Source organism: Ammodytes marinus (assembly GCF_949987685.1).
Source record: "Ammodytes marinus genome assembly, chromosome: 2".
In the NCBI taxonomy this organism is placed as follows: domain Eukaryota; kingdom Metazoa; phylum Chordata; class Actinopteri; order Uranoscopiformes; family Ammodytidae; genus Ammodytes; species Ammodytes marinus.
The window spans coordinates 7,138,827-7,154,434 of record NC_137231.1 but is presented as its reverse complement, the minus strand read 5'-3'; positions in this window follow the sequence as shown (position 1 = coordinate 7,154,434).

Here is a 15,608-nt window from a genome sequence, read left to right as displayed (position 1 = left end):
GCAGCTTCGATAGTGTGGTACAGCTTTTGGAATTTCTGCAAAGGCCAAAAAGGTTTAATGTCTTGTAAACAATTTTATTCTGCTAGAAAAATATGTATTTTTCAAAAATATACCCCCACCCCAAAAAAATCCTTGAGCTGCAGGCCTAGTATTCAATAAAACTGCTCTCAACTCCCTAGAATGAAAAATGACACGTTTTGCTTCCAAATAATTTATTTTTTATTCAGGCTACATTCCTTCATTTACAGTATTCCCCTTAAAAATTATATGATTGAGAAAAATGACAGTTCGCTTCAGTTTACAGAACGTTCTAGCTTATTTTAGAACATTGTAGTGGTTCTTCACAGCTCTGCTCCCGTGAACTCACATGAAGTTGATGGAGACTAAACCAGAGCTAGAATAAGGGTGAATGTTGGACACAAACACCATTAAAAATGATTGGTAATGTTGCAAATAGGCAACTGTTTATTTCCTCATTACAACCTGTTGTGCCAATCAGAAATTATGAATTTGAATGTAATGAATTATAGGAAAAAATAACCTGCCAAAGTATGATTTGAACTGCCCATCTATGTTTAAATTAGTTAATTGTTGTATTTTGTCCATGCCGTATGCATTGTTTTGTTCTGTATGTATTTGTATGTATGTGCTCCATGCCATAATATATGGCCAATAGCTTTAAATATATGGCATTAAAGTTTTCCATTTGACCAATTGCAAACCATCTTCACATTTCTGACCTGTCAATGCACAGAGAGAGCTGGAGAGTCCAAAAATAGTGAAATTGTCACCACGCTCACAACCTGTGTTTTCACTTGAACATTATGATCAAGTGACAACACACCTGAATCCAAATAAAAATGACCATATGAATGTCAAGTATTTACATAAATAAGCAGGTTTGAAAAAAACACACAAATACAAATTTACAAAATTTGGTAAGATCAAGAAACTTCAGCTTCAAAATATTCCTGGTCTGAAAAAAGAGGAAAAGACAACAGTCCGACCACGCAGAGGAAACCTTTAGAAAGTATTTCTGGCGGAGGATCTTCTGCTCTTCTGTGTCTGTTGTTCTCACTGTTTTGTACACGACAAAAAGGTGTGCTTGGTCATTTTTTAAATCAGAATTGCTGAAGACAAAAATGAATTGTCTAATGAGCAAACCCGAAAGCCAAGTCAAAATTGATGTCATGCTATGAAAAACAGTAAAAAAAAAAAAGCTTCAAACACACATGGAGTCCAAGCTAAGGGACACGGGCTGGTCCCTAGCTAAAGCATGTGGGTCCTATGGTGAAGCCAAATCCCTGGGTGACTTCTTCGTTTCCAAACACTGCCAGGTCCCTGAGAGGCAGCATCTGGAGATCTTCACTGTCGAATAGAAAAACGGATTCTTGGGCTCCTGACTCCAGTTGCTCCGACGGCTGTGGAAAGAGAAGGCAGGGTTTGAAATGACTGTTTTCTTATATCCAGACGCAAATAGACAAGGTTTAGTCAAATGAACACCTAAATATATATATTGGACCTTTGATTTATACTAGTATGAAAATAGACATGTTATGGAAGTAAATAAGACAAAGATCTGAATTGACCAGTGCTTGCAAAACCAATGTTTTTACCTGCGGTGTCCCACCTTAAATGGATTAACGCACACACACATACATCTATTGTCCCATTGGGGATGGATACTATTGACACCTTGGCAAATTGTATTTTCCATACACTGTAGTTAATGAGCATATACCTGCAGAACTAATGGTATCCCATAAACTCCATGATGACAGTGTGATCATGTTAAAGTGATGAGGTTAGCATTAAGCTCAATGCACTGTTAGCATTAGGCTATATCTAAATCAAAGTGTAGCGCTAGAACACAGAAGAAGAAATAATTGAGAACAATACAATAATAATACAACATTAAATGCATTCCACTGTAGTTTCAACATACAGCCTTTTCTTTGATGTAGACGTTGCATTAAGTTAACAAGTGAAGTATCTGCCCTAGGTTAATCTAGGTACATTTTCAGTTTTTATCTTAAAGAAGAAAAATGTATCATGATGAGAAACAGTATAGGTACAACTTGCAAAGCACAATACATGAAGAATAGGCAATAAAAACATTACAATAATGTGTAAAAGAAAAAGATAAATAAGGAGTGAAATTAGGTTCACTTGCCACACAGTCCTTGAGTGCCCCCAGGTAACTCTGCCTCCGAGTGTTGGCCAGGAACTTCACCTCCCTCCCTGTGCGGCCCTGTCTACTTCCTGGACCACAGGAGTAAGTGATGGTCTGCGTGGACAATCTGCTGTTCAGTCGCAGAAACCTCATCTGCACCACATCGGTTCCTCCTGCATACTCAAACTGGAGGCAATGCAAGGGGAGGGGTTTGCACAGGATAATGTAGTTTAGAGAAATACAAATAAAAGGGGAATCAAGTTTAGGCTTATATAGCAAAATGTGGATCAGTCACTCACCTGGAAGCCGTCTTCAACTGTGCTCAACCAGTGAAATGACATGTCGGTGCCAGAATCCTTCAGCCATGCTTTTACTGGAACCTATGGGTTAGTCATTAGGATAATACAGTCCCAATAAATTTTTGTTTTCTAAAGTTTTTTTTTTGGCATTTTCCATGCTTTATTGACACAGTGGAGAGAAAGAGATGAAATGGGGTAGAGAGGGGAATGGCATGCAGAGAAGGACCCAGGCAGGAATCAAACCCGGGTCAACTGCGATGAGGACTGAGCCTCTATGCCCCTCACAATCAATTATTAATCTGTGTCTAGTCTACATGTAGATGCTATATCATTTAGTGTATTCAATTACTTGACCCTTTATACAGAATTATAATTTCCGGCTTTCTATTGTGAATGCAAAATGCATAAAAGGAGGGGAAAAGTAGGTTACTGATCCCATCCTCAATCTAATGTGTTTATTAGTAATGTATTCTGGATATTACGTTGACTTAATAGCAAAATGTTATAGTCTGTTTCAAATGCTACAAGTTACTAATCAAATAGTGTCAGGTGTAGTGTGTGTGTGTGTGTGTGTGTGTGTGTGTGTGTGTGTGTGTGTGTGTGTGTGTGTGTGTGTGTGTGTGTGTGTGTGTGTGTGTGTGTGTGTGTGTGTGTGTGCGCGCTAAAACCTGAGGCTGGAGTGGAGTCAGGCATGTCTTTGGCTCCTCTGTGAAGTCACAGTACACTTGAAAAGCGTCAGCTGGGCTACCCTGGTTAGGATCAATGTAATACAATCCTGGAGGGATATGTATTCAAAAAGTTATTTTCAAAATGTACAAGACCGTACAAACAATTAGCAGGTTGTTAATCATTATGTGGTGTTCCGGTCAAATTTGATTTGATGTGTTTGTTTTTTTACATTTATCTAGTACGTTTAAGACCCCAATAATGTCCCGGGTCAATTTGACCTGAACAGTATACCAAAGGGTCTAAAAAGTGAACATAATCTATAGTTTAACCCTCTCCTCAGACAAAACAAAAAGGCCATTCTGACCTCTATCTGATAAAACATGTATCACCTTATCCAGAGTAGAAACAGTTTCCCTTTCCCCCTTTATCCGTGTAAATCTTGCGATCAGTCAATGCCCCTGTGTCAGTCTCACCGTTAGTGGCGTTGGGCTGAGCGAGCCACAGTTCCAGACATGTAGTAGCTGGGTGCTGTTTGCTGCCGTCCGGAGGGTTTATGAACCAGCGGAGTTCTCTCTGAAAGGACTCCAACAGAGTGTGGACCAGGGCATAGTTGGGCTTGTCTGACATGTACATGAGCTCCTGAGGTGATAATTTAAATAAAAAGACGGGTATAAATTACACTTGGGTGAAGTGAGATCATAATACATTGAAGAAACTATACATTCAAAAACTTAAATTGTACAAATCATGGTTGGTTAACTTGTAGTTCATAATGCTACCTATAAAGCAGATGTATGTCTCACTATTAACACTAGAACCGCCACGGGGTCAATTTGACCCATGGCGGTTTTTCAACTGCCCATAACTATACTTTTACGAAATATTGAAGCCCCCAACTCTTTGACTTTTCCTAAAATTGTGTTGTGATGCTCTCCCTATGGTTAAATAAAGTCACAATTAAACTGGATTAAAAAAACAGGCATTTATACCTAGAACCGCCACACTGGGTCAATTTGACCCGCACAGGAAAATGGAATATTTTCGATCAGGTTGCTAGGCAACGGCATTGTTTGGGGTCCGCGATCTGACAACTGTAGCCTACGTGCAGTCATTCATAAACACTTACAATAAATTAGAGATGAAGATAAATACCTAACAACATTAGAGTTACTAAGTGAAATGAGTGATGTGAGTCTGATAGTGGAGAGAGATCAGAACTGAGCGCTGTCTTCCACACACCACAGCTCGCAGCTCAACTGACAGACAGCTGAGTGCTGTCTGTGAGCCGGACAGAGAGCGGAGGAGGGATCCTCCGCCTCAAAACATGTCAACGTGGGGAAAAATGAATGAATAATCAATTAGAGCTTACCTAAAAATACGTTTGCCATGTTACTGTTTATTGTATTTAGGATTTTAGCTCATTTGGACGCTGTTTTGACCTTCTGTTTTCATACTATACTTGCGATATTATATCTACTTTCAGTTTCATTACTGAGTCGCTACGAAACGTGATTAGTGTTCTTAAAGATACTTAGATTATACAACAAGAGGTCCAAAACACAGATGATTATTAAACAAACTAATTTATGACTTTATATCACACTAGAAATGCACGGGTCAATTTGACCCGCCTGGCGGTTCTAGGTATAAATAGAATGCTGGCGGTTCTAGTGTTAACAAACTTAATGGAAGTTCTCTAAGTGTTTTTAAGGCTTATTTGCATGTGTTCAGTATTGAGGTATGGTGGACTGAATCTGCCAGCATATACTGTATGCTGTATAAAGGGCGCCTGTTTAAAAGTGGCCTGGCTGGGGGGCTTTATTTTGGGCTTTATTTCCCGGCCTGATTGATTGTCCCAGTCCGGCCCTGGTTATCACACTTACCTTGAGTTGAGCCACTGTGAGGTTCAGGGAGGTTCCTGGAGGGCCATGTGGGCCAGGTGGACCCTGACAATCACAAGGTGACCCATCAATACAGGAGCCACTGATATGTGCTATCATCATGCATTTCTATTATTCAACACACACACACACACACACCATTATTCCCTTGTCCATTGAACACAAGTCATAGGACACCGTATACTCACAGGTAAGCCTTTCTTTCCAATAGAGCCTAGCGGTCCAGTAAAACCTTTCAGGCCCTGGTGGTCACAAATAGCATGTCTTTAGGAACATATATTCTTCATTAGATTTCTCAAAGAGAAACAACCTCATGCCATCTGGTTTTGAATAAACCCACCTTGTGTCCAAACAAACCCTAAAACAGAAAAGCAGATGAATAGATGTTAAGAGTGATGTTGTGATTCTGTCCAACATCAGAGCTGTTATTTATTGTTGTCCAGTTACTACAGCAGACTTACAGGCAGCCCGGGCAGACCAGGAGCACCTCTTCTACCCGGTGGACCGATATCCCCCTAGGAGACATTCAATACTGCTGAATGATTATGAGTGTATAGTTAAAGGGTACAGAATGGATCAGACATGATAGTTCATGGTGAATTGTAAAGTCTAATGAGCTTGTGGTTGTTGTCGTATAGAGTATGTGATGTGAGCACAGTGTCATTTCACCTGCTCTCCCTTGTGACCAGCGCCTACTGTCTCTCCAACAGAGCCTTGCATTCCCTGAAACAACAATATGTCAGCTGTGTGCATTACGCGTGAAAGAGCATCAAGTCAATGGCTATTTCAATTAAATTCAAATGTATTTCATAACACTTTATTTGTCCTTGAAGGTTGATTAAAAGGCACGTTGAGTAGCGTAAACAAACAAATAGACAGGACTCATATAAATGAACAAAGACAATGTAGAAAAAGGCCTGATAGTAAATGTTAATGTATGTATATTGTTTAATAAAACTAGTATAGAATACGTGACTGATACATGAGCTCACCTTCAGTCCTTCTCCACCATGAGGGCCAGGTGGTCCTATATCCCCAGGTTCTCCCTGCAGAGAGTAAAATATAGAATTCTTTCTTAAAGCTCCCATATTATACACTTTTCGGTACTATTATACACCATATTATATGGTGTTAGTGGTCCCTAATACGTTTTTCTTTAATTGTTTGCTGAAAAAAACTTTCAGATAATTTATTGTACTATGCTGATGTTCAGCTAATCTCACAATGGCCTATTTTTTAAAAAGAGCTGCAGCTCCCCTCGTAAATATACAATCTTTGAGCTGCCCCCGCCCCCTGTCCGGAAGCGAAGCCAGATACGCCTCGCCCTCTGTCTGTCAGGGCCGTGGACCAATAAGAAATAGGGGTGTGGGCTGCACAGTGGAAGCTTCTGGCTTTCCAGTTTGTGAGGTCAGAAAAGGGGAAAATTCTGACTGGAGTATATTGGGGGGGAGGGGTGGGGGTTTCAGAAAGGGGGAGAGTGAGAACAGGAGAGATTGTTATTTTTTAAAATATTTTGGCAGTCTCTAGGCACACCGTGGACCCATGGATATGTTAGAACACATTTAAAAAGTGCATTTAGCATAATATGTGACCTTTAAAAAACATAATGTGTACAAGGTCAACTTTTATTTAGTTTCTGTATTAAACGTAGTCAGCGATGTTGGAGACTGCTTGTTGTCAATATCAGTGAAAATCTCCTCCTCCCCTAGCTGTCAGTGCTGTGTGTGAGCTGGAAGAAAAATCCAGACAAAATGTAGACAAAAGAGTATGTAAACAAATGAGTCCACCGTAGATGGCAACATGCCCATTTACAACACTAGGTTTATTTTCAGTGCACACACATTAAGGACAGGTAGTGGATCGTGATTTTGACAAGAAGCATTTTCCAGATTCCCTGACTCTACTTTTAATTATCTGCATAATGTCCAGATGTAGACATGTGGGTGTATGCTGATGATACTATGTATGCAATGTACAGAACATTGATATGGGGATCGGGATCAGCTCGAATTTATTTTTTATATCTCATGTGAAGCAAACCTGCAAAAGAGTTACATTTAATTTAGCTAACTAATTGAAGTCTAAAGGCCTACCTTAAAGCCAGGTCCACCCATTTCACCCCTCTCCCCATGTGGACCAGCTGCACCCTGTTGGGAAAGATTGTAAGAAAAGAATGTTGAATTGATGAATGCTCATAATTTTGTCGGTTAAAATTTAAAGTTCTGGGAAAAATACAAAATACAGCAAAGATACAGCACAATATCAATTCTAAGGCTGAATATGGAATATATGAAAAACTATAAAAAATGTATTGATGGAAAAGGATTAACAGTACAAAACAAATTGTGTGATTCTAAAAAATAAACCTACGTAAAAAATAAACTTACGTAAGTACCGTGTCTTCCCGGAGGACCAAGGGCACCCACATCTCCCACCTTCCCCTGCAGGGCCAGAGAATGATCAAGCCTTTTTGTTTAATAAGAGATGCCCTTAATAGTTGTAAGCAATTTGTATAGTTAAAAACAAAAGTCAAAGTTAGGTTTGTATGCAGGTAACAGCTGATACAAATAGCCACAAATGACCTTTTCTCCTGGTCTTCCTCGTATGCCTCTATTTCCAGATTTCCCTGTTTTCCCCTGTAAAAAAGAATAACAATAGAGGTTTTTTTATTCACTTTTTTCAATAAAAAAAAAGTAAAAAATGGTTATCTGCATTGTACTGATCTGTAAAACTTATTTGTTTCTGAAAACCAATACACTTAATTAAAAGAGAGAAAAAAGAGATTCTAAAATCTAAATGATAGTCCATATTTGCTGTCTGATTTGTCATCCTACCCTCTTCCCAGTGCGTCCATCCTTCCCTGGGCGTCCACTTTTGCCATCATCTCCCTGTAAGACAATTCACTTTGAGTTATTTTTTTATCACTTTTCTTTTTATAAAGATTCTTTTTTGGCATTTTATGCTTTTATTAGACCGTAAGGAGAGAAAGAGATGAAATGGGTCAGAGAGGGGAAAGACTTGCAGAGAACGTCCACGGGCCGGATTCGAACCTGTGGTCTGCTGCTTCGTGGACTAAGCCTCTATTGAGGGGGCACTCTCTCTAACCAGTGCACCACAAGTGTCCCCCGCCAAGTGTATTTCTATATTTTTAAAATTGTCATTGAAAAAACAAAACAACGGTAAATTGTATCTTTAAATACTTTCTTACATTCCCATCCTGTCTTTGGGTCTCACGCGCCCCACACACATCCTGCGTCTACCTCTGGAGCGCGTCGCCTTACCTTACTGCTGCCTCTCTCGGACTTTTCTCGGACACACATGCAACGTCTCAGCAGCTGCTGCTGCAGCGCTGCTTCTAAAAGCCCTATCTTTCTACATAGAGTTTTCATAGATAATTCCCATTAAAAATGAAGTTCTTTCATGTCATCTATGATGCATATGATTAATATTGAGTCTGGACAGTAATCCGTGCGCCCCATTGCCATTTTTTTTCTTTTTTTTTGCCATATTTTCGCTTGTTGGAAGTTTTATTTCGAAGGGGACACACCAGGAAATGGTGAAACTACAGCGAAAGATGCCAGTATGAAGTCAATGCGACTCTCAGCAGAGAATTTCAAAAATCACTTTACTGATTTATACGGGAGAGAGAGAGGGGGGTGTGGTCGGGGAAGAAGAAGGCCGTAGACACAGATAGAGCAACGGAAAACTGTTGCGCTCATCATGATCTTTTTTATTTCTTCACTATATTGGATCTCTATATGTGTCATTTATCCAAAAATGAAATGCCAGAACTAATTGAAAATTAGGTTTTGAATCACTCGGATTTTGATTGCACAATTACATCGTGAAATAAAGGGATTATTTGCGTATACGACTGAGGGATGTTTTATTTTGAAATAAACACACCGGGTAAACGTGTAACTAGAGTGAATGCTGCTGGTATGACTGTCAGCAGAGTATTTCTCTATCAGTTAAAGCACAGAGACGCGAGAGAGACGCGCTGCTCTCAGAAAAAAATAGGCGAGCCTCCTGAGGTGAAGGGGAGCGGCGCTGCAGACGTGCCTCCGACGCGCCTCAGCAGTGCGTCTGAGGTTGGATGTGTGCTCGCTCTACGTTGATTTCACAGTCTGTGACCAAAAGTCAGACGCAGACGCGAGGTAGACGCGCAGTAGAGGTAGGATGTGTGTGGGGCGCGTCAGTTCAGAGTCCATACCTTTCCATTGAACACATCAATCTTTAAAATGATAAATTAAGGTTCTTAAATGGCTCAATAACTTAAAAAAAATCGTCAGCTTACTGATTTGAAGCAAACTTTACTTAAACTGGAGGAAGTAGAACAATTGTTGGGGTCTATTTTCAGAAACCGATTCATCCACCAATGTTGGTGTTGTAGTGAGTGGCTATTTAGGGCAGCAGGGCAGTGTGTGTGTGTTATTGAGTCATTATGAACAACAGTGTGTGTTCATGGTGATGACGAAACTCGTAAGCCAATGCAACATAGATGTCTTTTTTCAAACGTTTCTGGATAACAATGGATATATATAGTGGAAGAAGATAAAATATATCAGACTTTGAACACAACCTACTTTGATTAAGATCTGCACATGGGATTGGTGACGAGAAAAATAAAACAGAATATCAACAGTCTTCATCCTGTAATTCCTGAAGATGTTGATTTTGGATGGGATGTTGTATGTGAAAAAAGCAAATGCAGACAGAGATATTTGAGCTGACCTTTTGACCTTTATCTCTTTTCCTTCCCTCCAACCCAGGTCCACCTTTTGGTCCCTGAATGCAACACAGAAGAAGGTGAGATTAATCTTATTGTAATAAGACCTATTACAATAAAATGTGTACACAAGCAAATTAAAAAGCAGGTCTGGAAATCAAGCCAACACACAATAAACTAAAGCTAAGACGTACTGTCCATTATAAGCAAGTGAAACAGTAAAATCAGCATTTAAAAAGCAGGTGTAATGTAAACGTATGAAATAAATATGTAATGTTAATATGTCATGTAAATATGTATCAAATGTAATAATACCATTGGCTGAAGGCTATTCTGAAGAGGTGCGTAGGAGCACTATGAATACTGTGAATGCTTGTCATTTCATCTTTAAGAGTGTGCATTTGAAGAGACAGTGCTGACCTGGGGTCCTCGAGGGCCAGCAGGACCCTGAAGTCCCATAACACCCATGACACCCTAAAGAATCAACACAACAGGGTGTTCATCAACATTTCCAACTAAAAAAAATATATAAAAAAAGAAAGAAGGTAAAACTCATAAGAAGCTGCAATATGGTACAAGGTCACTGCGTCCTTACAGTATGTAAGGTTGCTGTAACTTATGACCTCCAAAATCTATTCAGCTCATCTTTGAGTCGACATTTGTGCAAACCTTTAAAAAAATCGCTCAAAGTTGAGTTCACAATACTCAAGGTCACAGTGACCTTGACCTATGACCTCCAAAATGTAATCAGTTTATCCTTGAATTAGATTGGACATTGGTGCAACGTTTGTTTAAAATCCCTAAAAACATTCATGAGATATTACGCACTCAAGAATGCCCCGGACAGACTAAAGAACTAAGTACACACAACCCAAAAAACATAATGCATCTGGCCTTCGGCTATCACCGGCGCAGAGGCTTAATTATAAACAGTATATATAACTATCTAACTATATACAGTACGTGTATATCTTACTATATAAATCAAGGAAAGTTTGTGTGTCTCTCAGTCTGTGTGTCATTCAATACATATTCATTCGCATCAGTTTGCTGAGTATGTTGCCACAGTTGCATGGAAATTACGATTCTGTCGACCAATCAGTGGACTGAAGTGTGTAGCTCCACCCTTATGGGACCGCTTGGAACCCCAACGAAAGGGTGACAAAAATAGGTGCGCCACTGTTTCTGAAATCTCATATGAATACGATACACCAACATTTTATCAACACAGAAGATAAGATAACTTACATCTGGACCTGGTGATCCTGGAGGTCCTTTTTCTCCTGACAGGCCATCAGGACCCTGCAAAAAAACAGCTCACCATCAGTCCTTCATACAGTACAATAAGGTCAACAGTATATAGTGCTTCAAACCACCACCCAGAGCTACAATCTCCGGTTCACTCAGGTTAAAGCCCAGTTCAGACCAAAGATTCGCCTTGCAACTGCTTGCAACTCGCAACTCCTTGCGACGAGATGGTTGAGACGTTCTAAAACTGGACCTTGCGATTTCTCCCCCGCGACGTTCTAAAACCGTCTCGTCGCAAGCAGTTGCAAGGCGAATCTTTGGTCTGAACTGGGCTTAAGTGTCCTTTTTGGAATTCTCACTAGCTCTCCTGGCTCCCCTTCTTGTCCAGGCTCGCCTCTCAGCCCCTCAGGTCCAGAAAATCCCTTTGGACCAAGATCACCTGCTCTTCCTGTGACTCCTTGAGCACTCTGGATCACAAAAACATCACCACATGTATTTAGTCATGGCAAAATCTTTAATTTACAAAGAAGTGAGTTGGAAAAAGGAATTGGTTTTATGGACGAAACTTTCTCCTAAAAACTAAAGGAAAATTCAGTAGGTAAATGATCAGGCCATATATGTAATTGATAAGTCTTAATTGGAAGGCACAGCTCTGGATCTACTGGTCAATCTTTGTTCCTGCCCTCATTTAGTCATGAAGGCTGGGTCATGACCGAAAAAGGTAGATCGCTGGTACAAGCAGCAGAAATGGGTTTTCTTAGTGAATACATTTGTTTTATAATGGCATATTCTTGAGTGCAAACTCTTGTCAAATTAATTTGCAATTATCTCCTTTAGTTTGCGTTAGGTTCTGTCTTCATAAAAACATCAGCAGGGACATAGGACATATTGTGAAATGGCAGTTTAAAAATTCTAAGTAGCGTTTCTGGGACCTCCCCTTACTAGCAACACTGTACTTATTTGCCATACTGTAATGTACTCCACTTACCACTGGTCCAGGCCTTCCCATGTCACCTTTCACACCTGAGCTTCCTGCCACCCCCTACAGTTAGACAGAGCACAGTTTGAGGGAAATCAAGCCAACAATAGAAACAGATGGGCTGTTGCTTAATGTTACAGCTGTGACTATAAGTAGAGCTCTGTACCTTAGGACCTGGAGTCCCTGGCTCCCCAGTGAAACCAGCAAGACCTTTGTCTCCCTGTAGAAAGGACAAGTATAGTTTGTCAAAAAGTTACTGTATATCATCAAATACTGTACATACATGGTTTTTCAGGGGGTGAACGTATAATATTCCCTACCTTTTGTGTACCTTGGGTTTAAGTAAAACTTGTAAAGTTAAAGGATGGGTTTGGATTTCTTAATACAACACTTCGATGTTCATACAGTACTGTATGTGTGTTATTAGTTGCTTATATCATTCCTCCTCTGAACTGGCCATGAGGCAATCCCTACCGTACATGACTATACAGTAAAATATAAAGGGACCACATTTCTGTGCATGGTTGCCAAATGTTGAGCTGAAGGTAATATGATATAATTCGTGTTAGTATCATCCAAACTCTTTTTAGTAAAAATAAAAATCCGATGTTCCCTTGCTGAGAAGCGGGACACACGTCAGGCCTACACCAAAGGAGGAATACAGCAACCCATAACCCATTATCTCAATACTCCCATGTCATTTAAAGCTGGGTGTATAATTTCTGATTGGTCAAAGTTAACATGAGCTGACACTTTGACCAATCAGAGCGAGGCTCCAATTCTCTGTTCTTATTGGCTGTTGGGACTGTCCATTCACTTTGGCATGACTTTGTTGGTGTAGAGCGTTTCAGGGCGGGACCATAGGGGAGGGACCAAAGAGAACAAGTGGAGCGGTTGAGGTATTTGGATTCTAATCTCTATCCCAACTACCATTTTCTCCACAAATCCTCCACCCCAGCTTTAAGTAAATTAAGACACCATATTTTTCTTGTCTTGTACGTGATTTATTTGACATTATAGCTTTACAGAATATGAAGTGGGATTTTCTACCTCATGTCCTTGTAACCCATCAGGTCCTGAAACCCCGAAAACACCTGGCAAGCCCTGAAAATGGATGCAAATCCACAGCGGTTAACAGCATTTACGACAACAGCAATCTAGTCAATTGGACTGAATGACTTACCTGTAGGCCTAATAAGCCTATTGGTCCAACTTTCCCCATCAGGCCGCCTTGACCCTTGAAATAAAAATAAATTATGACATGTCTTTAAGAATCCAGGTTCGCCGCAGAGTTTCAAGTTCTTGATTGTCATACACACATCAATTACATGAAGCAGTAATTTGTAATAACATTAGATATATAGATTGGTGATAAAAAACAACAAAATGGTAATGAGGACATTGTAGGTCAGATAAACAAATAACAGTATAGAGGCCAATAGACAAACTAATAAAAAGGTAATCAGGTGAATTACCATAAAGCCTGGATAACCCTTTCCTCCTTTTGACCTTCTTGGTCCTTGTGTTCCTGAGACTCCCGGGGGCCCCTCTGATCCCAACAGGCCATGATTTCCAACATCTCCCTGTAAAAATGACATCATGATTTATTAACTTGAACAGTACAATGCTTATAAAAATAATTCACCTCTTGGAAGTTAGAGGGTTCCTATACCCTTTTAAACATACATTGTGAGGACTTTTTTAGGCCATATTTCTTCAAATGCTCAACATGGCATGGTTAAAGGCATGGATCAAAGTGAATTACAGTTACAACCCCTAATTTTTGTTATAGTGAGAACAAGCAGCTTTTTCAGAACTCACAGGCATCATCACTTGATTTAATTTACTCTAGCACGTATGTGACCACTGCATCCTCTATAGGCGTGTGGCAAGGATGCAAAGACATTGGATTATTGGAGGCAGCCCCTAATTGGTTCAAGTCAATCTAGCCTCATGTCAGAGCGGGACCTCCCCACTTTCCGTCTGTTAGTGAAAGTCAGCTACTGATTGGTTGAACATAGATCACAGAATGTGAATGTCATGTGTAACGGCACCGTATATGACCAGTGTCAGGAGGCGAGATTGACAACTAAATGAACCAGCTGAAGAGCCATCCCTTGACCCCCTTCATTGTTTCACCTGAGGTGGTTTGGTATTACCAATGATAGGGTTATGATATGGCTTTGATATGCTATGATATGCAGTCAATAATGGTTGGTTTTGAAAGAAACTCTGTTCCAGAAAATTACAATATTACATATATGGCCACTAGAAATGGCAGATTACAGCTTTCGTTTCTGGAGGTCACCTTCGCTCCTTTTGGACCTGGCTCCCCAGGAATGCCGGACTCTCCCATCTCTCCCTGCACAAAGACACACAATGAAGGAAAGAACCAGCAGCACAACGCTTGGGTGAATAAAAATAGAGCTGCAACAATAAATCAGTTAATAATAATTGATTTATTTAAGTAATTAAAGCCACTACGAGTAACATGGCACGTTGGCGTCCCCTTTGGACAAAATCGGTAGTATTTTTACGACGCCCGCTGTCGCAAAGCTGTTTCCTAGCGCGTGCCAGGCGCGCGAGTGTGAACTGAGAAGGGAGCAATATAATGCATGTCCGTGTGTTGAAAGTGTGAGGACTCTTTTCGGCTCCGTGAGAGTGGTTTTGACACTGCATCAACTAATGCCAGTCACTGCCACACACACCTGATTGCAATGAGTTGTTGCAGCAGTGTCACCTAACTACTCTCTCTCTCACGGAGCTGAAAGATTACGTGTCCTCACAGAAAGCGAATGAACGAGAGACGGCAGTTAGTATGGATCACGATGAGGTAATGTGTTTATGTTGTTGTAAATAATGACTATTTCAGATAATGGTTATCTGATGATGGTGAAGCAAAGCAAACTTTGTGTTAGTACCAACCGCTCATTCATTTAGGAGTAAACACTGCAGTCTAGTTTCGCTCTCGTGAAATTGTATACACGTTGCTTGGCAACGCCCTGGTCCCTCCCGTAGCCTATATCACTCTCCCTTTTAGCTTTTCTTCATTGCATTTTTTCTTTGATGGTTCAGCCCCGTTATCAGTCATTATGACGACAAATAACTGTCTCAAACAAGGCTCCCGCTCCCCTTCCCTCACCTGGAGGGATAGGCTTCTCAATTCACCTTGCTGCGCCACACTGAAATCTGCGACCAATATGGATATGTGACCATAGAGCCTGCACGAGCGAACCGAAAATCGGACTGGGTGTGCGACCAGACCAAAAGCAGTAATAAAAACTATTTAAAAACGTCTTTCTTTGCACTGATGGTCTCGTTTGCTGTTAAAGGTAATTTATGATTATCAGAGGAAACATGAGGCTGTTTAAAAGATATTTAAATGTTACTCGTAGCCGCTTTAAGTACATTTTTCATGCAATAATTCCACCAATTTGAGCGTTCCAAATTCTTCTATGTACGAATAAACTACCTTTTCTCTTACATGATAGAATTGGACTAAACCATACATTTTAAGTTACACTGAAGGATATTGTGATGGGATTTTTCACTGCATTTAATGCCATATACACTGCCTAGCCAAAACAAAGTGTCCCACACTCAAATATTA